This window comes from Oncorhynchus mykiss, chromosome 1, assembly GCF_013265735.2.
Source record: "Oncorhynchus mykiss isolate Arlee chromosome 1, USDA_OmykA_1.1, whole genome shotgun sequence".
Taxonomy (NCBI): Eukaryota; Metazoa; Chordata; class Actinopteri; order Salmoniformes; family Salmonidae; genus Oncorhynchus; species Oncorhynchus mykiss.
The window spans coordinates 52,676,063-52,695,547 of record NC_048565.1 but is presented as its reverse complement, the minus strand read 5'-3'; the positions used below and the strand labels follow the sequence as shown (position 1 = coordinate 52,695,547).

Below are 19,485 nucleotides of genomic sequence, written 5' to 3'. Positions count from 1 at the left end.
TTGTTTGGGATTCAGTTAATTTGCATGGCAAAGAGGGACATAGAACATAGAACTCTCTGGCCTTGATCTTTGATGGATTCACCCAGTCTCACTGAGTTTGCGCAATTGGGAATTAACATTTTCATATAAGAATAAGACCAGAAAACTATACTGTATGTAGAAATATAGATCCATAGTTATCAATGCAAAGAGTGCAAAAATGACGTTTTCGTCTTTTGAGCTTCTAGTCATGAAATCTATGCAGCCTACTCAATCACTTTTTATAGCTACTGTTTACAGGCCTCCTGGGCCATATACAGCGTTCCTCACTGAGTTCCCTGAATTCCTATCGGACCTTGTAGTCATAGCGGATAATATTCTAATCTTTGGTGACTTTAATATTCACATGGAAAAGTCCACAGACCCACTCCAAAAGGCTTTCGGAGCCATCATCGACTCAGTGGGTTTTGTCCAACATGTCTCTGGACCCACTCACTGTCACAGTCATACGCTGGACCTAGTTTTGTCCCATGGAATAAATGTTGTGGATCTTAATGTTTTTCCTCATAATCCTGGACTATCGGACCACCATTTTATTACGTTTGCAATTGCAACAAATAATCTGCTCAGACCCCAACCAAGGATCATCAAAAGTCGTGCTATAAATTCACAGACAACACAAAGATTCCTTGATGTCCTTCCAGACTCCTTCTGCCTACCCAAGGACGCCAGAGGACAAAAATCAGTTAACCACCTAACTGAGGAACTCAACTTAACCTTGCGCAATACCCTAGATGCAGTTGCACCCCTAAAAACTAAAAACATTTCTCATAAGAAACTAGCTCCCTGGTACACAGAAAATACCCGAGCTCTGAAGCAAGCTTCCAGAAAATTGGAACGGAAATGGCGCCACACCAAACTGGAAGTCTTCCGACTAGCTTGGAAAGACAGTACTGTGCAGTACCGAAGAGCCCTTACTGCTGCTCGATCATCCTATTTTTCTAACTTAATTGAGGAAAATAAGAACAATCCGAAATTCCTTTTTGATACTGTCGCAAAGCTAACTAAAAAGCAGCATTCCCCAAGAGAGGATGACTTTCACTTTAGCAGTGATAAATTCATGAGGACCTGAGCCCTAGGACCATGCCCCAGGACTACCTGACATGATGACTCCTTGCTGTCCCCAGTCCACCTGGCTGTGCTGCTGCTCCAGTTTCAACTGTTCTGCCTTATTATTATTCGACCATGCTGATCATTTATGAACATTTGAACATCTTGGCCATGTTCTGTTATAATCTCCACCCGGCACAGCCAGAAGAGGACTGGCCATCCCACATATGCTCTCTCTAATTCTCTCTTTCTTTCTCTCTCTCGGAGGACCTGAGCCCTAGGACCATGCCCCAGGAATACCTGACATGATGACTCCTTGCTGTCCCCAGTCCACCTGACTGTGCTGCTGCTCCAGTTTCAACTATTCTGCCTTATTATTATTCGACCATGCTGGTCATTTATGAACATTTGAACATCTTGACCATGTTTTGTTATAATCTCCACCCGGCACAGCCAGAAGAGGACTGGCCACCCCACATAGCCTGGTTCCTCTCTAGGTTTCTTCCTAGGTTTTGGCCTTTCTAGGGAGTTTTTCCTAGCCACCGTGCTTCTTCACCTGCATTGCTTGCTGTTTGGGGTTTTAGGCTGGGTTTCTGTACAGCACTTTGAGATATCAGCTGATGTACGAAGGGCTATATAAAATAAATTTGATTGAAATTTGATTGATTGTACAATTCAACTAAGGGAGAACTTTTCATACCATAAAATTCAATATATGATGACATGGACAGATGAGTAATGACATTTAAAAAAACAGGAAAAAAGGGTAATGTAATCAAAGTTGAATATGTCTTACATACAGTATAGTTTAGTTCAGGGGTCACCAACCTTTTCTGAGTCAAGTCAAAAAGCAAGCCGAGATCTGCCGCTCAGATTCTTTTTAAACATTAACCTAAAAAAAAAGCTATGTAAGATTGAGCTTTGTGCAGTAGGCCAAATACATGATCACAGCATATTGGTTATATGCCTGGCCTGCCAATATTGTTCTTCTCTGACAATATTATATTTCAAAACTTGAGCTTTGATTACAAAATAGAACAGTTGGTGTAGCACTTTCAAGGCACAACTGAGCATAAATGAAACTTTATATAACTAGACAAGTCAGTTAAGAACAAATTCTTAGTTACAATGACGGCCTACTCGAAACTCGAGTAGCACCGCATCTGACTCATGCACAAATTCATGTTGTTCCTATGACCAGAGAAAGTGAAATATTCCTCGATATTATAAAATAGACACGAAGAACTGCTAATAATAATACAAAAACGCAAGGATGTCAATACACTTGGCTACTCATTCATTGCAGCTGCAGTGCGAGTGGAAGTAGTAAAGAAGCACTTTTTATGTTTTGTAACAGTGCTGAATATTTTTTCATAAAAACAGCAGCTCTTTGCGGTATAATTTGACTCTCTCTCTGTGGCCATGGTTTTAAAAGTTATTCAATGATACGTAGGCTAGTATCAAACGTTGATGTGGGCGGGGGTCGTTGAAGGTCTGTAAGTACGGGGATTTTAACCACAGATCCCCGTGTCCGCCTGATAGACGGATTTGGTATTTTCTCACAAATTAAATGGTTCAAAATGGGAACACTTTGCTTACCTAGTGCACAGGGCATCTCAAACAAGTGCACGTACGGCCAATAGTGCAGCACGAAAACAAAAAAAAGTTTGCAGATCCAACACCACCTGAAAGAGTCAATTAATTAACTTTATTTGACAAATTGAAAATGCATTTTCTCCAGTTCACTCCAGTTCACTCCAGTTCACATTTGGGAGTGGGTGAGAGGTTGTGTGGTGGCTCTAGGAGTTTTTATGCAAAGCGTCTGCTAAATGCATACATTTTATGTATGGGTGGTCCCGGGAATCGAACCCACTAGAGGAAGGCCCTAAAAATTGTCCAAGACTCTAGCCATCATAGTAATAGACTGTTTTCTCTGCTACCGCATGGCAAGCGGTACCGGAGCGCCAAGTCTAGGTCCAAGAGGCTTCTAAACAGCTTCTACCCCCAAGCCATAAGAGTCCTGAACACCTAATCAAATGGCTCCTCAGAATTTTTGCATTTTTTTTATTTATTTTTTTATTTTTTTTTTATTTTACCTTTATTTAACTAGGCAAGTCAGTTAAGAACAAATTCTTATTTTCAATGACGGCCTGGGAACAGTGGGTTAACTGCCTGTTCAGGGGCAGAACGACAGATTTGTACCTTGTCAGCTCGGGGGTTTGAACTCACAACCTTCCGGTTACTAGTCCTAAGCTCTAACCACTAGGCTACCCTGCCCCCCCCCCCCCCCCAACTTTACGGCTTTTACTTTTTAATTACTGTTTTATATTTGTATTTTTTCCCTCACGCTACTTTTTTCATTAAACTTTTTCACCCTGGAAGCTTTATCTGGACGTGGTTCGTCAGGACCTCCACCAGCCGAAGATAAGTAGTAATATTAACATGATGCCTTCTAATTGCAGTCGCTATACTCATAATATACAGGAGAACAATTGCCTTAAGGCGAGGATAGCCATGCTACAAGCCCAGCTTCAGACGCAAGCGTTAGGCAAGGGTAATGTAAGTGTAGGAAAGGATGAAACAGTGTCTGTGCCACCAATAAGTACAGATAGAAGTATAAATCCCCTGGCACAGTCCCCGCAGCCGGACAACTTTCTCATCGCTTCTGGAGGGAAATGCTGTAGGAATGCTCAACAGGTGTCGCTCATTCAGCCGACAGAAACTTTGGACCGGTTCTCCCCACTAAGCAACTGGTCGGAGTCAGAGGCCGAGCCTACTCTGTTCTCTCCTCCTCCCGTTACGGGGTCTGAGATGCGGAAGACTTCCACCATTACCTCTGACAAATTGAAAAACCTAGTCATTGGTGACTCCATTGCCCTCAGTATTAGACTTTAAACAAATCATCCAGCGATCATACACTGTTTACCAGGGGGCAGGGCTACCGACATTAAGGCTAATCTGAAGATGGTGCTGGCTAAAGCTAAAACTTGCGAGTGTAGAGAGTATAGGGATATTGTTATCCACGTCGGCACCAATTATGTTAGGATGAAACAGTCAGAGGTCACCAAGCGCAACATAGCTTCAGTGTGAAAATCAGCAAGAAAGATGTTTCGGCATCGAGTGATTGTCTCTGGCCCCCTACCAGTTAGGAGGACTGATGAGCTCTACAGCAGAGTCTCACAACTCAATCGCTGGTTGAAAACTGTTTTCTGCCTCTCCCAAAAGATAGAATTTGTAGATAATTGGCCCTCTTTCTGGGACTAACCCATAAACAGGACCAAGCATGGCCTGCTGAGGAGTGACGGACTCCATCCTAGCTGGATGGGTGCTCTCATCTTATCTACAAACATAGACAGGGCTCTAACTCCCCTAGCTCCACAATGAGATAGGGTGCAGGCCAGGCAGCAGGCTGTTAGCCAGCCTGAAAGCTTTGTGGAGTCTGCCACGAGCACAGTCAGTGTGGTCAGCTCAGCTATCTCCATTGAGACGGTGTCTGTGCCTCGATCTAGGTTCGGCAAAATTAAACATGGCGGTGTTCACCTTAGCAATCTTACTGGAATAAAGACCTCCTCCATTCCTGCCATTATTGGAAGATATTGTGATATCTCACATCTCAAAATAGGGCTACGATGTTAGATCCCTCACTTCCAAGGCAGTTGTAGTCAATGAACTAATCACTGATCATAATCTTGACAAGGCTCTAACTCCCCTAGCTCCACAATGAGATAGGGTGCAGGCCGGGCAGCAGGCTGTTAGCCAGCCTGCCAGGTTAGTGGAGTCTGCCAGTAGCACAGTCAGTGTAGTCAGCTCAGCTATCCCCTTTGAGACCGTGTCTAATTTTTGGTGACTTTAATATTCACATGGAAAAGTTCACAGACCCACTCCAAAAAGCTTTCGAAGCCATCATCGTCTCAGTGGGTTTTATTCAACATGTCTCCAGACCTACTCACTGCCACAGTCATACTCTGGACCTAGTTTTGTCCAGTGGAATAAATGTTGTGGATCTTAATGTTTTTCCTCATAATCCTGGACTATCGGACCACCATATTATTTTGTGAGCAATTGCAACAAATTATCTGCTCAGACCCCAACCAAGGATTATCAAAAGCCATGCAATAAATTCTCGGACAACCCAAAGATTCCTAGATGCCCTTCCAGACTCCCTCCACCTACCCAAGGACGTCAGGGGACAAAAATCAGAACCACCTAACTGAGGATCTCAATTTAACCTTGCGTAATACCCTAGATGCAGCCGCACCCCTAAAAACAAAAAACATTTGTCATAAGAAACTAGCTCCCTGGTATACAGAAAATCCCAGAGCTCTGAAGCAAGCTTCCAGAAAATTGGAACGGAAATGGTGTTACACCAAACTGGAAGTCTTCCGACTAGCTTGGAAAGACACTACCGTGCAGTATCGAAGAGCCCTCATTGCTGCTCAATCATCCTATTTTTCCAACTTAAAATTTAGGAAAATAAGAACAATCCAAAATGTATTTTTGATACTGTCGCAAAGCTAACTAAAAAGCAGCATTCCCCAAGAGAGGATGGCTTTCACTTCAGTGATAAATTCATGAACTTCTTTGACGAAAAGATCATGATCATCAGAAAGCAAATTATGGACTCCTCTTTCAATCTGCGTATTTCTCCAAAGCTCAGTTGTCCTGAGTCTGCACAACACTGCCAGGGCATAGGATCAAGGGAGACACTCAAATTTTTTAATACTATATCTCTTGACACATTGATGAAAATAGTCATGGCCTCTAAACCTTCAAGCTACATACTGGACCCTATTCCAACTAACCTACAGAAAGAGCTGCTTCCTGTGCTTGGCCCTCCTATGTTGACCATAATAAACGTCTCCCTATCCACCGGATGTGTACCAAACTCACTAGAAGTGGCAGTAATAAAGCCTCAATTGAAAAAGCCAACCTTGAGACAGAAAATATAAAAACTATCTGCTATATCGAATCTCCCATTCCTCTCAAAAACTTTTGAAAAAGGCCCCTGCCTCTCTGAAGACAAACAATGTATAAGAAACGCTTCAGTCTGGTTTTAGACCACACTGAGACTACACTTGTGAAGGTGGTAAATTACCTTTTAATGGCATCAGACCGAGGCTCTGCATCTGTTCTCGTGCCCCTAGACCTTAGTGCTGCTTTTGGTACCATCAATCATCACATTCTTTTGGAGAGATTGAAAGCCCAAATTGGTCTATATGGACAAGTTCTGGCCTGGTTTAGATCTTAACTGTCGGAAAGATGTCAATTTGTCTCTGTAGATGGTTTGTCCTCTGACAAATCAACTGTACATTTCAGTGTTCCTCAAGGCTCCGTTTTAGGACCACTTATTTTACCTCTTGGTGATGTCATTCGGAAACAATGTTAACTTTCACTGCTATGCAGACGACACACAGCTGTCCATTTCAATGAAACATGGTGAAGCCCTAAAATTACTCTCCCTGGACTCCTGTGTTTCAGACATAATGAAGTAGATGGTGGCAAATGTTCTACTTTAAAATTCAGACAAAACAGAGATGCTAGTTCTAGGTCTCAAGAAACAAAGAGATCTTCTGTTGAATCTGACAATTAATCTTGATGGTTGTACACTCATCTCAAATAAAACTGTTAAGAACCTCAGCGTTACTCTGGACCCTGATCTCTCGTTTGACGAACATATCAAGACTGTTTCAAGGACAGCTTTTTTCCATCTATGTAACATTGCAAAAATCAGAAACTTTCTGTCCAAAAATGCAGAAAAATTACTCCATGCTTTTGTCACTTCTATGTTAGACTACTGCAATGCTCTACTTTCCAGCTGCCTGGATAAAGCACTAAATAAACTTCAGTTCAGCATTCTGCTAGAATCTTGACTAGATGTAACAGTTTTCTTGTGGTGAAGGAGAGGTGGACCAAAACACAGCGTGGTTGTTATTCATTGTACTTTAATAAAGAAACTGTACATGAATAAACTAACAAAACAACAACCGTACAAAAACCTAAACCAGTCCTATCTGGTGCAGAGACAGGAACCATCACCCACAAAAACCCAACACCAAACAGGCTACCTAAATATGGTTCCCAATCAGAGACAATGACTAACACCTGCCTCTGATTGAGAACCATATCAGGTCAAACATAGAACTAGACAAACTAGACATGTAACATAGAATGCCCACTCAGATCACACCCTGACCAACCAACACATAGAAACAAACAAAGCAAAATATGGTCAGGGTGTGACACTAGAACCAAAAAATGTGATCATATTACTCCAGTGCTAGCCTCGCTACATTGGCTTCCTGTTAAGGCTAGGGCTGATTTCAAGGTTTGACTGCTAACCTACAAAGCATTACATGGTCTTGCTCCTACCTATCTTTCCAATTTGGTCCTGCCATAAACACCTACATGTACGCTACGGTCACAAGACGCAGGCCTCCTTACTGTCCCTAGAATTTCTAAGCAAACAGCTGGAGGCAGGGCTTTCTCCTATAGAGCTCAATTTTTATGGAATGGTATGCCTATCCATGTGAGAGATGCAAAATTTGATTTGATTAAATGGGTTTCCATGGTTGAACAGCTACTCTGGGGGAGTGGAAATGTGTTCTCTGGAGTGATGAATAATGCTTTACCATCTGGCAGTCCGACAGACGAATCTGCGTTTGGCGGATGCATAGTGGCAACTGGAACGTTTGGTGGAAGAGGAATAATGGTCTTGGGCTGTTTTTCATGGTTCAGGCTCCTAGCTCCAGTGAAGGGAAATCTTAACGCTACAGCATACAATGACATTCTAGACAATGCTGTGCTTCAAACTTTGTGGCAACAGTTTGGGGAAGGTCCTTTCCTGTTTCAGCATTAAAAACGGTGTGGAAGAACTTGACTGGCCTACACAGAGCCCTGACCTCAACCCCATCGAATACCTTTGGATGAATTGAAACGCCAACTGCGAGCCAGGCCTAATTGGCCAACAACAGTGCCGGACCTCACTAGTGCTCTTGTGGCTCAATGGAAGCAAGTCCCTGCAGCAATGTTCCAACATCTAGTGGAGAGCCTTTCCAGAATAGTGGAGGCTGTTATTGCCAACTTCATATTATTTCCCATGATTTTGGAATGAGATGTTCAACAAGCATCTGTCCATATACTTTTGGTCATGTGAGATTTCTATTTAAGGGTTGTATCCAGGCACACGCTTTGCGTCATTCCTAAAAACAAATTTAAGTATTAAGGCCAGAGGGGGTGTGGTAAATGGCCAATATAGCACGGCTAAGGGCTGTTCCTAGCCACAACGCAATGCGGAGTGCCTGGATACAGCCCTTAGCCATGGTATATTGGCCATGTACCACAAACCCCTGAGGTGCCTTATTGCTATTATAAACTGGTTACCAATGTAATTTGAGCAGTAAAAATAAAATGTGTTGTCATACTCGTAGTATACGGTCTGATATACAGTACCATGGCTGTCATCCAATCAGCATTCTGGGCTCGAACCAGACAGTTTATAATGGCCATTATATACTATTGTAAACTGAGTGGTTCGAGCCCTGAATGCTTATTGTGGCAATATACCACAGCTAAGGGCTGTATTCAGGCACTCCGCATTGCATTGTGTAAAGAACATCACTTAGCCATGGTATATTGGGCATATACCACACCCCCTCGTGCCTTATTGCTTAAATATACCACACCTCCTCTGGCCTTATTGCTTAATTAAGTGTGTGTAACATAGTGGACCCTAGATGGTCTTGTCAGGGGGTGCAAGCATCTAGACTGGTCTCATCGACTGTGTTGTTCCCATGTTTCATGAGCTTAAATAAAAGATCTCAGAAATGTTCCATATGTTACAAAACCTTAATTCTCTCAAATTTTGTGCACAAATTTGATTACATCCCTGTTAGTGAGTATTTCTCTTTTGCCAAGACAATAAAAGGCCACTCTAAAATGTGCAGTTTGTCACTCAACGCAATGCCACAGATGTCTGAAGTTTTGAAGGCACGTGCAATTGGCATGCTGATTGCAGGAATGTCCACCAGTACTGTTGCCAGAGAATTTAATGTTAATTTCTCTACCATAAACCAACATCGTTTTAGAGAATTTGGCAGTACTTCCAACCTGTCTCACAACCGCAGACCACGTGCCAGCCTGTTACGACTTCAGTGGGCCAATGCTCACCTTCAATGGCCACTGGCACGCTGGAAAAGTGTGCTCTTTGTGGATGAATCCCGGTTTCAACTGTACCAGGCAGATGGCAGACCACGTGTATGGCGTCATGTGGTGAGTGGTTTGCTGATGTCAACGTTGTGACCAGAGTGCCCTATGGTGGTAGTGGGGTTATGGCATGAGCAGGTATAAACCACGGACAACAAACACAATTATATTTTATTGATGGCAATTTGAATGCACAGAGATATCGTGAAGAGATCCTGAGGCCCATTGTCATGCCATTCATCACCTCAGGTTTCAGCATGATAATGCACGGCTCCATGTCGCAAGTATCTGTACACAATTCCTGGAAGTTGAATGTCCAAGTACTTCCAAGGCCTGCATTGTGTGACAGCCCTGAATTTTTCTGAACCGTCTCAGTGCTTCTCCTTCCAATAGGGCGCTTCCCCTTTAATTCCCAATTAAATAGTGCTTCTCCTTCCAATAGGGCGCTTTCCCTTTAATTCCCAATTAAATAGCAAGCATCAGCTGCGCAAAATTGGGGTTGTGATGGAGGCGTGAATGAGGATGTGGTCAACCCTCAGTTCCGTTTGTTTTGTAGTTTAATAGAGTTTTACCCAAGACCGAATCCACTCTTTGCGTCCGTGGACTACACCTCTCTGATCTTCGTGGCCTTCCTCCGCTGGAGATCTGTTGGCGGATTGGATTGGATTGTCTGACTGACCACAACCTTTTTGTATACGGTATTTCATTTGTTTTGATGTATACTGTGATGCTTTATGTAGTTAGTTATAGTTGAGGACTTATTAAGATTTGATACGCTTGATGGTTGTGTGGCTTTACGCTACACTTGTATGAACGGACAAACATTGCGTGACTAAGGTCACTTGAGTTCCCTGAACTTCTTTACCGGGCTGGACTCTTTTAGGCCCGAGGTACAGGCCTACCTGTTCTGTGCAGTTCAGGGGTAGCCATTCAAAAATCATGAGTTGATGGCAGAGTAAATCCAGAGATAATCAACCAAATAAGATCAACACCATTCTTGTAGACTAAGTGCACAGTTAGGATAAAAGCCCTGTTGGGAAATGTGTTGAGTGATACAGCTCAAATCACTCAGCTGAATTTGATAGCAGTTACAGGATGTGCAGACATGAACAAGGAAATGCCTTCAGGTACAAGTGAAGTCATTTTCTGGTGAATATGTTATTATACACATTAGCATTGGCAGGAAATGACAAATAAGAACGTTTCTATTATCAGATTTGTGCTCAGGCTTGTAATTATCAGTCACTAGAGGGCAGCAGTAGCTAAACTTCTTTGCCCTAGTCTCGTGAGTATCCCGTACCCACTTCTATTTTGGTATCAGTAAATAGGCCTACAGTAAATTGCAATTGCTTACATTTTCTTTAAACTATTTGAAGGGTTTTGTACATTTACATGTTTATTTGTACCATTTGGAGAGTAGACAACCAATGCCATTCTGCTTGTATATAGTCCAATTGCTAAACTATATAGACTGCATAAAAATACATCCATTAACTAAACTTAAATTAAAATGTTGATTACTGGACGTATATTCAACTGCAGTCTAGCACTACTACTCCTATTCAGAGAATATGCCATTACTCATCAAAACCAGGTTGGAATGTGTTGGAAAATCCCTCAGCCATAACCCTAAAGGATCTGTGTACATTCTCAACCTCATTCAAACGCTCAGACTGATCCATCAACAAGTTGCACAGGCTCAATGTTCCGTCAAACTTTTCGGGCACTGAGCAAATTTGAGGTCTTGTGAGCATAAACTTGAACTTGTGCGACTTCCAGCACGAGTTTACAGGCTGCACCCTGACGCTGTAGCCAAAAGGCTACTGTGGCTATTTGAGCATGTTGGCCTACCAACAAAACCATTGGAGAAAATCCAATAGCATTTTCACATGGAAATAGCTTTTGATTTCTGTGAAGTAGCCTACATTGCATGAGACTTTTAAAAACGTTTTTACGTTATGAAGGGCTTGATATTCATTAATTGTTTTTTTACTTGGTCTGTAACACCATGGGCCAAATAGGTGACTGTAAATTGCATTGTGTTGTGTTCCATGAGGCAAGAAGCCACTCAACAAAATAAAAAGATTATTACCATACAGAGAATTAGACAATGGATTATGTGCATATTCAAACCTGTCTCAAAATACAACAATTAAGACACACTTTTTTTTTTTTTTTTACCTGTCTGGCTTTCCAAAGACTGCTTGAAATGCAGCCTACACGTTTTATACATCAACATCAACAAATGTGCACAAGCATGGCTCAGCGCTGGAGAAGCACCTGACTGCAGTGTGCAGTTCGGGGCCCGGGCTCAATGTGTGGCGAAGTCCAACGCGTTTAACCAGAACCCTTCCCGTCTCCTTCAAGGTCAGCCAAGTTGAGGTAAACATCGAAGGTGTCAACGAAAGTGAATCTTCATCGAACCTAACCTACATGGATAAAAATATAAACCATGGAAGTGAGACTGTCATTATGCATAATGTACGTCGTAATATTCATGTTATACCAATGCGGTGGTAAAACAATTTATATGACCAACTACCGCACCGATGTTAGCATAGCTTTCATTAGCACCCATTTGCATGTGAGCTAGCTAATTGCTCACAATGAGGGAATCTTTACTTGGACAAATTTGCCTACTTGAGCTGTAAGCCTAGGTTTACATGTAAATTACAGTTATGTAATTGATTTTTTTATTGATTTTCTGTATTTCTTCAATGTATGCCTTGTTGTGTTTGACTGGCTCTAAATGTGTATTGTTGAAGCCATTACATTAGTTACACATAGCAAGTCTACACAGTATATACAATAATGAAATCACCTGGTCCCAACATACATGGTAAGTCAAGAAAAGTAATTGTAACTTGTCCACACAGCAAACTGAAGTAAAATAAGAACAACTTCAAAACACATTTACGAAGAAAGCATACACATTGCTTTGAAACAGTGTCCAAGGAAAGAGTTTTGGCATGTGAGTGCATTGATGTGAGAAATGGTGTGTTTGCAGTTGAAAATAAATGTTCTGGTCCAGCAAAACCCATACATGTTGTGAAAAATAATTGTGCTAATTCAGTTCCAACTGTGTTCAAAACTGTTATGCATGCTGGAGTATAAAAAGCTGTTGAATTGTACTTTTTTCTTTACTTTCACAAACACTGTGCTCACAGAAACAGTGGGGGTCTTCTTCATCCAGAAATATATTCCTGGGGGGTATTATTACTATTATTGTTATCATAACTATCAAACTTAACAACCTACTCTTTCTTTACGTACAGTACGCTCTGTACATTGCAATGGAAGCAAAGTGTGATTTCACTGAGGTATGTATAAATTATGACGTTCTCATCACTAGCGGATATGTTTTTTGGGATCCCCATCCGTTTGTGTGATTTTCTTTTTCAAAGGAAAACATGCAGCAAATTAGGCGCGATGGTGGTGCCTAGTTCTCCTGCAGAACATTCCCATGCCGTAAGTCTTGAACATTATCAAAACTTTTCATTTGCATCCTTAAAATCACTTGTTTCATTGTAGCCAGACTGACCTGAATATATTTTCATATTGAATGTATATAATGTCATTCACTCACTAAGGTCTGAAGAAGACCCCACCTCTCCAATATATTTTAGGATGATGTAGAAGACACCCCCCCCCCCCCCCCCCCCCCCCAAGATGTCACATCAGCATCCAGCTCAGCAGGATCAGGTACTGTATAGGCTATTAGCTAAAGTAAGGTGCATTCTTGTACACACATCCCTAGAGGTTCCCTTACATTACTTAATGACCACAATCTGTTTTCTTTCTAGACAATACTGAAAACAAACTGCGTGGCGAGCTGTGAACTGGGTATGTATTCTATGTATAATACTGAAGGCTTGATGCATGGCAAGATATCATATTTGTGATGACTTGTTGAGCAGTTATAGATATTGAAAACCCCTTTTAATAGTGGCTTTTGTTTGCATCGTTGTATTGTGAATGTGGGGTGTAATTTGACTTGATCACCCAATGAGGCCCTACTCCTAATATTTATTCTTCCTTTTTCTTCAAGGAAGCGGATATTCTTCGAAGGGACACCCTAGAGGCAGCAAGGTGGTTGAACTCCAAACATTTAAATGCACTGTTTTTCTCCCTAGAAAATGGCTGTCTTTGCCTCTTTTGAGGAGCGGGGGTAAAGCCATTTTTGAGCAGTGGTCAAACCTTGTTTTTGTCTGCTGTGTTGAAACAATTGTTGTTTAGTAAAGATGATGTAGAAATCACCCGAGTCTCTGATCTCTTTACTGGAGCTGGTATAACTTAATGTACAAAGCTTGTCAGTATGTTTATATGGTATTATATGCGGCTGATTCCCTGATCCACTTCTACGCAGACGACACCATTCTGTATACTTCTGGCCCTTCCTTGGACACTGTGCTATCTAACCTCCAAACGAGCTTCAATGCCATACAACACTCCTTCCGTGGCCTCCAACTGCTCTTAAACGCTAGTAAAACCAAATGCATGCTTTTCAACCATTCGCTGCCTGCACCCGCACGCCCGACTAGCATCACCACCCTGGATGGTTCTGACCTAGAATATGTGGACATCTATAAGTACCTAGGTGTCTGGCTAGACTGTAGGTGTCTGGCTAGACTGTAAACATCTCCAATCCAAAATCAAATCTAGAATCGGGTTTCTATTTCAAACCGTCGGCTTTCTACTTCAAACCGTCCCCTCGCCCATACCCGGGCGCGAACCAGGGACCCTATGCACACATCAACAACAGTCACCCACGAAGCATCGTTACCCATCGCTCCACAAAAGCCACGGTCCTTGCAAAGCAAGGGGAACCACTACTTCAAGGTCTCAGCAAGTGATGTCACCGATTGAAATGCTATTTAACGCGCACCACCGCTATCTAGCTAGCAGTTTCACATCCGTTACACTTGTATACCATGGGTTCGACACAGTGTATACAAAACATTAGGACACCTGCTCTTTCCATGACAGACTGACCTGGTGAATCCAGGTGAAAGCTATGATCCCTTTTTGATGTCACTTGTTAAATCCACTTCAATCAGTGTAGATAAGGGGGAGGAAACGGGTTAAAGAAGGATTTGGTCGTAGGTGCCAGGCACACCAGTTTGTGTCAAGCACTGCAATGCTGCTGGGTTTTTCATGCTCAACAGTTTTCCGTGTTAATCAACAATCGTCCACCACCCTAGGAACATCCAGCCAACTTGACACAGCTGTGGGAAGCATCGGATGGGGGTGCAACTCAATATTAGGTAGGTGTTTAGTACACTCAGTGTATGTGTACTTATGTTAGCAAATTGTGTAAGCAAAAAATACAGTAACACACCATGTGTAAACCTATTATGACTGGAGCAGACCAGCCCTGCTGGCTTCGTGTGCAGGCTTCGGTTCGAGCCCAGCACTAACACACCTTATTGAATTTATCAAACCTAATTAGTTGATAATTTAAGTGTGCTATTGCTGGGCTGGAATATAAATCTGCTCACTCAGTGGAGCAAGGTTACCCACCGTTGGTATGGACTTTTTTTTTCTTCTCCTGAAATGATGCTTTAGTAATAATAGCCAACTTGTTACTAAGATTTCTAACCATTACATATGACTTAGCTTGCTTGTACACTTTGAAATGACAAATAGTGTTGATTCTTTGAAGTGAAGGGTTTAAACTTGTTTTAATTTGTTAACTTAACTATTATTCAAGATGAACTAGTGTCAATGTTGATTAATCACAGATCACAATTGTGCAATAAAGATAGGAAGGGAGTCTGTCTCTAATTTGTCTCCGTTTCTGTGTTGTGTTCTCAAATGAACACTAACTTTTTTTTCAGTTGCAAACTTTCCAATTAGTTTTATTTGATTTTCACTTGTTTTTTCAGGATATCAGTCATGTGAAGCCATTTTGCAGCTGATAATGGCATGCAACGCCAATGCAGCCATAGGCCTACAGCAGTGGTTCCCACTTCAGATCTTGAGTATCCCCAACAGCACACCTTTTGCTTTTCGCCCCGGACAAACATTCAACTCATTGAGGGCCTGATGAATGCGGTGTGCTTGTTTGGGCTACAATAAAAACGTGTACTGTTGGTGGTATTTGAGGACCAGAGTTGAGAACCACTGGCCTACATTATGATGGCATTTTGCCTTATGGGCATTTGCAATGCACCTCTTGACATTCATTATGCATCTGAAGCAGAGAATGGCTTAATTTACACATTGTTTACATGTTGTCACACTATATCAAGGTAAGATTAATTAAAGACAATCAAGAGCCCTGATGGTATAGGTGACCTGAATAAGTGATATTCTAAAATAAAAAAACAGCAACAGTGTGTGAACCTTGTGAAGACTTAGAGAAAATGTTTGACCTCTGTCATTGCCAACAAAGGGTATATAACAAAGTATTGAGAAACTTTTGTTATTGACCAAATACTTATTTTCCACCATAATTTGCAAATAAATTCATAAAAAAATCCTACAATGTGATTTTCTTGATCTTTTTTTTCTTCTCATTTTGTCTGTCATAGTGTACCTATGATGAAAATGACAGGCCTCATCTTTTTAAGTGGGAGAACTTGCACAATTGGTGGCTGACTAAATACTTTTTTGCCCCACTGTATAGGGCTGTGGCAGTCATGACATTTTGTCAGACGGTTATTGTTATGGAAAAGACTGCCAGTCTCGTGGTAATTGTCTATTAATTAACATAAACATGTTTAGCATATCCAGGCCTTCACCCATGAAAGCTATCACAATAAATCCATTATTTATTTTTGGTTGGTCCAAAGAAACATGATATGAAGAAAATGTATTTCAGAAGCATAGAATATCAGTTGGCCTACTGTATGTTATCTGGCTATGCGCCATGCCATAGGCTGTAAGCTTGTTAATTTATCAGACAATATATCAGGGGTGTAAAGCACTGAAGTAAAAATAGTCGTTTTCTGGGGTATCTGTACTTTACATATTTTTTGACAACTTTTTCTTCTCTACATTCCTAAATATGTACTTTAAAAAAAAAAAATCCAAACATTTTCCCTGACACCCAAAAGTACTCAAAACAGTTAGAATGCTTAAGCAGGACAGGAAAATGGTCCACTTAACACACATCAAGAGAACATCCCTGGTCATCCCTACTAGTGTTGGAGAGTGCCCCTGGCTATCTGTGGATTTAAAAAAAATAAAGTGTGTAATTTGGTTTGCTTAGTATAAGCAATTTGAAATTATTTAAACTTTTGCAGTTAACTTTTACTTTTGATACTTTTAGTGTTTCACTGGGTGACTCACTTTTACTTGTCATTTTCTATTAAGGTATCATTACTTTTACTCAAGTGTGACAACTGGGTACTTTTTCCATCACTGCAAGATAAACTTATAATTCCTGTGCCATTATTTTATAGTAAGTAGAATATAAGTTAGCTGAATAAAATATAAAGGATATTTTTCCCATTCCGGAGCAAGTGAAGTTGCTATGTTGAGCGTAAAAGTTAATATTTGAAACAAATCTAGCGTATAGGACCTATTTGGTAACTTTAGTTTTGAATGATACTAACCTCAGAATGTCTTAGAATCAAAAAACGAGTTGATGTGAGCTGCATGATGATACTAATAGGCTATTTGAAAAAGTCGCAAAAATGCTTGTGCCCTGTTCCTTGCCCCAGGCTGCACAGCTGTTCTCTCATCAAGTGATCATATTGTCATCCATCAGACTATTCTCAATTTAAAAAAATCTTTACTAATATGTAAAATTAGTTTAAATTTAGAATGGCCTATTATCAAGTGGGCAGGGGGGAAATTGTCAGCAGTATGCACTCCAATAGCAAATAGAGGCCGCTTTCCCACCAGTTCGTTGTTCAATGATGCTGGGTAGGCTTCTTCGGTTTTATAGTAGAGCATGTGCTTAATATGAGAAGCTGAGAAATAAACAAGAACTATAGTAGCAGCTGGGATCCTCTTATTTTTAGTGGCAACCATCAAAACTCGGCTTTCACACGGGATTGCATATAGAATGTCTGGCCAATAAGAACACTTATTTCACTACACGCATCAACTACCGTTTGTGGCGCATGCTCTCGCTGCACACCCGGTGATATTCCACCCAAACTCTGTACGCTATGGGCTCGCCCACCGTGTTCCCGCAGCTTTCCAAGTGCTTCATTTGGTAAGCCAAGTAAAAATCTGTTCGTGAATATCGATAATAACCTTTTCAGAAGGAAACATATTTCATTATTAATCTGTTGACAGCCCCTATCTCTGCATGCTCGAGAGAGAATGGAGGAGATGGAAACGTGCGGTGGGGAGATATAAAAAATTCCCTATTACTAGGCTTTTCAAAATCAAATCAAGTTCACTATAATTGTAGGCTAACTCTATAAGACAACCTACACAATCAATGAACCAAAAACATAGCTAAGCGTATATGTTCTCTCCCAGATTCATGGATATAAAGTTTGGAGCATGGTATTAGGTAAGCAGGCCATCCGGTATAAATAATAATACAGTCCAAACTTGTCTTTATCATTTGTTTCATTTTGGAGTACAAGCTAAACTAATTTAGCACCAAAGATGTCTTAAATCAGTTTTTATGTATGTTTTTCTGCCATGCATAATATGTGGTAGGCTATGTATTGTATATTGGCATAATCATGATCTGAATTTCGCATATATCTTTTTTCAAGCTTGGCAAGAGAAGTAGGTGAACCCATTGGAATTACCTGGATTTATGCATAAATTGGTCATACAATTTGATCTGATCTTTATCTAAACCAGAACAATAGACACACATAGTGTGATTAAACTAATAACACACAAATTGTTGTATTTTTTTGGTCTATATTGAATACATCATTTAAACATTCCAAGTGTAGGTTGGAAAATGTATGTGAACCCCTAGGCTAATGACTTCTCCAAAAGCTAATTGGAGTCAGGAGTCAGCTAACCTGGAGTTAAATCAATGAGACGAGATTGGAGATGTTGATTAGAGCTGCCTTGCCCTATAAAAAGACTCACAAAATTTGAGTTTGCTATTCACAAGAAGCATTGCCTGATGTGAACCATGCCCTGAACAGATCTCAGAAGACCTAAGATTAAGAAATGTTGACTTGCATAAAGCTGGAAAGGGTTACAAAAGTATCCCTAAAAGCCTTGATGTTCATCAGTCCACGGTAAGGCAAATTGTCTATAAATGGAGAAAGTTCAGCACTGTTGCTACTCTCTCTATGAGTGGCCGTCCTGCGAAGATGACTGCAAGAGCAAAGCCACTGCTGTCCAAAAAAACATCGCTGTACGTCTGAAGTTTGCAAAAGTGCACCTGGATGCTCTTGAGGTCATGCATCTCAATCGGGTTGAGGGCAGGACTCTGACTGAGCCACTCCAGAAGGCATATTCTGTTGAAGCCATTCTGTTGTTGATTTACTTCTGTGTTTTGGGTTGTTGTCCTGTTGCATTAACCAACTTCTGTTGACCTTCAATTGGCGGTCAGATAGCCTAACATTCTTATGCAAAATGTCTTGATAAACTTGGGAATTCATTTTTTCCATCGACGATCGCAAGCTGTCCAGGCCCTGAGGTAGCAAAGCAGCCTCAAACCATGATGCTCCCTCTACCATACTTTACAATTGGGATGAGGTTTTGATGTTGGTGTCCTGAAAATCGAGTGCTGAGTATCAGGCCATTAGCGACCTGATGGTCATTAGTGAGTTGGGTACTACCAACTTGTGTCCAGAGTGCATAAGAGGAGATTACTCAGTGGTCACGTGGAATTTTACTGCGACCATGACTCATGAGTGGCGGTAATGCGGTCACCGCAACAGCCCTATTCAGTAATCATCTCATTGTTAGCTGGCGGTAAACTATGTGGCCATTGAGGACAGCAGTGTTGATCAAATGGAAAAATATATTCTTAAACCACTTATTGGTTTTTCTGAGCGCATCCCACAAAGAAGTTTATCATGTCTGCCTTATCTGCTGCACCTATTTTGCGGTTACGATTATAGTCATGCACACAGTCTGGTTTGATCTTTCTCTCTCCCTTCAGGTGGTACACCTTCCCTGTGGTTCTCTCTTCTCCAGTAGCTCCAAGGCATAGCGATTGGTCTCAACTACTGTATGTCTCAGTCAGAAACAGCTTGAAGCACTCTGCCTCCAGAGGGAGATGGCAAGGGTTTTTACACTGAAGACTGGGACTTA

The 19,485-nt window shown here is 41.3% G+C and overlaps 1 long non-coding RNA gene across 1 annotated transcript; it reads left to right on the top strand.

The window, feature by feature from the left end:
• The first annotated feature begins 12,934 nt into the window (after window positions 1-12,934).
• Window positions 12,935-13,659, top strand: LOC118964326. The gene is made up of 3 exons (XR_005051375.1): window positions 12,935-12,993; window positions 13,095-13,134; window positions 13,340-13,659. It is a non-coding gene; the product is annotated as an uncharacterized LOC118964326 (long non-coding RNA).
• Window positions 13,660-19,485: the final 5,826 nt, after the last annotated feature.